Source organism: Furipterus horrens, unplaced genomic scaffold (genome assembly GCF_987537825.1).
Source record: "Furipterus horrens unplaced genomic scaffold, mFurHor1.1.pri manual_scaffold_7, whole genome shotgun sequence".
Taxonomy (NCBI): Eukaryota; Metazoa; Chordata; class Mammalia; order Chiroptera; family Furipteridae; genus Furipterus; species Furipterus horrens.
In genome coordinates this window covers 40,937,982-40,941,517 of record NW_028327177.1, presented here as the reverse complement: position 1 = coordinate 40,941,517, position 3,536 = coordinate 40,937,982, and the positions used below count along the sequence as shown (strand labels likewise).

Sequence of the window (3,536 nt, the reverse complement as noted above, 5' to 3'; positions counted from 1 at the left end):
TACAATAATAATAGAAACTAGAAGTCCGTGTAATAATGTAGTAACCTCAATTCTAATATTCCCTGCCTCTGGTAGACACACTCCTTCTCCCAGTTAATCAAACACTGCTGTTCAGTATGAATCACATTTTTGCAAATGTAATTAAGATTTCAAATTAGTTGACCTTAAGATAGGGAGGTTCCCAGGTCTGTGTCATTTAATGATATGAGCCCTTTAAATCTAGTCTGGAGATCAAAGACAGGGGAAGTCAGAGATACAAATAATCAAATTCCACATACTTTGTTGATTTAAAGGTGGGAAAGGCCACATGACAAGGACTATGAGCAACCTCTAAGCATTGAGAGCAGCCTCCCACAAACAGCCTGGAAGGAAAAAAGGACCTCAGTCCTACAACCACAAGGAACTGAATTCTGCCAATAAGAATGAGATTGGACAATTTGCGCTTGCTACAGCAACCAAGTCTAACCTATTCCGGTGCTCTCTGCTCTGTGAGACTGGCCATTACATGGACTTAGACAGCGTTAAAAAAAAAAAAAAAAAAAAAAATGAGATTGGAAGCAGAACTTTCCCCAGAGCATCCAGACGAAAAGTCAGACTAGTCAACATCTTGATTTCAGCCTTTACAAATCCTGATTGAAGAAACCAGCCATAGCATGCCAAACTTCTGACCTACAGAACTGAAGCTAACAAATAGGTTTGGTTTTAGCTGCTATATTTGTGGTAATTTGTTACACAGCAATAGAAAAATAATACAAAAGATAACTTCAATGTGCTATGACAAAATTACTATAAACCTAGAATTTTGCACCCATAACTTATTTTTCAAAAATTAAGGCCAAATAAGCATTTTTAAATGAGAGAGAGAGAGAACAAACTCTTGCTAATACAGTTTTTCATGAAAAAACCCTTGCTAATAGAAATTATAAAAGATATACTTTCCATCTATTGATGCACAAAGAAATAAGAACTAAAAAAGTGGTAAGTTTGCAAATATATTTAAGCTGACATTAACTATACAAAATAAAATAATGAAATTAAAAACTATAGAATTAAAACATATAACATTATTTTGTAAATCAGAAAAGTGATATACTAAAAGAGCCAGAAACTTTATTTGGATTTGAAAAAATAAATATAATATTTCTAGGGGAATCTCTTAAAAATACAAATAGAATGTATATGAGTAATTTAGAATTAATAACAGAGGGAGAATTTTGGATGACAAAAGGGTAATAAAATTAAAGGAAGGCAAAATAAGAGGAAAAGGAACACAGAGAAAGATCAAGTTGAAAGCAAAAATTTTAAAAAGATAGAAAAAAACAAATAAATAATAATCTAAATGAAACAGACTAAGTATCTTGGTTAAAGGACAAAGATAGTAAGACTGAGTTTTTAAAATCTCAGCCATGCATTATTTTTAAGACATATATCTAAAACATGGAGATACAGAAACATTAAAAATAAATTATAAATAAAAAAATTACTTATCAAAAGAATCAAGTAAGGCTATCAAAGATAAAAACAATCAGTAAGTTTTATTTCATAAGAAAAATATGATTCTAAACTTATATTACCTACTAACATAACCTGAAAATAATGTAATAAAGTAGAAATTATTATAATTTCAGTAAGTGGATGAACTCACCATTGTACTGAAATGTTTTACTACAACTTTTTAAGTTAATTAATTAAGGGGAGGAATATGAAGAAAGATATAGAAGTTCTGAATAAAATAATTAACCTGCTTTATCTAATGACCATATAAAGAACATGTTCTGTACTCTAAAACTAGAGAATATCCAATTTAATCACATATGTCACATTTATGAAAGCCGGTCACAAGCTGGGCTATAAAACAAACCTTAAAATAGTTCAAAAAATTAATATACAAACCATATTCTCCCACTACAGAGCAAATAAGTTAGAAATCAATAACCAAAGACAGCTATAAAAATTTTTTTAAAGAGCTTGGAAATTACATAACACACTTCTAATTAATAAATAAAATAAATTAGTTGATATTTATAAATTACTTTAAACAATAATGAAATCTTATTAAAATCTGTGAGATACTGTTAATGTGGTAATTCAAGGCACATCTATCTAAAGCTTCAAATATTTGTAGAAAAAAGTAAAAATTAATTAGCTAAACATCTCACTCAGGTTATAGAAAAATAAAATATAACCAAAGAATGAAGAAGGAAGGAAATATGAAAATATGAGCAAAAATAACAAAATAAAATGCAAGCACAAGCTAGACATATAAAAAAATGTATTATTACAATGCTGAGTTTTTCCCAGCAAAAAAAAAGAGTTATTTACTATTAGAATTGTCAATTGATGTAATTCATCATATTACAGTGGGGAACACAATCTTAGTTGAGTTAGATCTGACACTTGATTTTACTAACTTTTGGCATCTGAATTCAAAAATTACCCCAGTTTTTCTCTATCATGTAAACTTTTTAAGGTACAGGATATCCTCCCTTTGTCTCAAAAATTATACAAAATGTACATACAGAGAAAAATAAAGAAAAAATTACCTGAATAGACTGTTTATTTAGAGTTATTTTATTCACATACAGGCTATATATTGTTAATATAAATCAAATTGTGTACAACTAGTAAAGTTCTGTCACCAAACATATATATTAAGGTTTTTCATCTTTTCAAATGATAGGCAAGGAAATGCCAAAATGAGATACTTGAAACAATCTCTTTCAGTTGGCAAAGCTTTAACAAATTTCTTCATGAGACCCAGTCTTATGTGCACAGATTGGAATATAATGTTCTTTCTGTCAATAAGTGGCTCATGTAGAGTGTTTGGATCACCATGTTTGAGGTCAGATCTTGGAGGCCAATTTGACTCCACCCAATGCTTCTCACGAGTTCTGCTGTCCCACATACACAGAAAACAGGGATACTTGGTGTATCCGCATTGCTGACCAAGAAGGAAGCAGACCATTTGTAGGTCAACACAGATGATCCAATTGTGCTTGTAATGTTGCAACAGATCAATGACTCTCTTTATGTCTTCATATTCTTCACAAAAACAAACCAAATGGCCAATTGGGACTGCACAAAATAAATTGCCATTGTGGAGGAGGGCATGCTTCAAGCTCTGCTTTGAGCTATCAATGAACAGTCACCATTCAGTTGCATTCTAGATTGGAATTCCCAATTCCTCTATTAAACCATGTATGTTATGGCAATACACAAAGCCACCATCACTTTGAAAGTACTGCAGAAATGCACTTTCTCTTGGTCAAAAGTAGGATACCTTTGCTCCTTTTTCAAGCAAGTTTTTCTTATGCAGTCTTGATGCTAGGAGTTCTGAAGCCTTTGGGATAGTCCCAAATCTCATGCCAAATCATTCAACTCCTGCTGATCAAATCCTTTATGAGCTGAATCATCTTCAATTTCAAAATCTTCATTGTTACTGTCACTTAGTTCTTGACCATACTCCTGTTTTTTGGAAGAAGGCAGTTCTTTCAAACTGGCACTGGGATTTCAGCTGAATGAGGCACTGGGCATAT

General features: G+C 31.6%; 1 non-coding gene across 1 annotated transcript; it reads left to right on the top strand.

Annotated features, from left to right (window-relative positions):
* The first annotated feature begins 400 nt into the window (after positions 1 to 400).
* LOC150004337 (small nucleolar RNA SNORA28) lies at positions 401 to 520 on the top strand. Its single transcript, XR_016512546.1, has one exon. It is a non-coding gene; the product is annotated as a small nucleolar RNA SNORA28 (small nucleolar RNA).
* Positions 521 to 3,536: the final 3,016 nt, after the last annotated feature.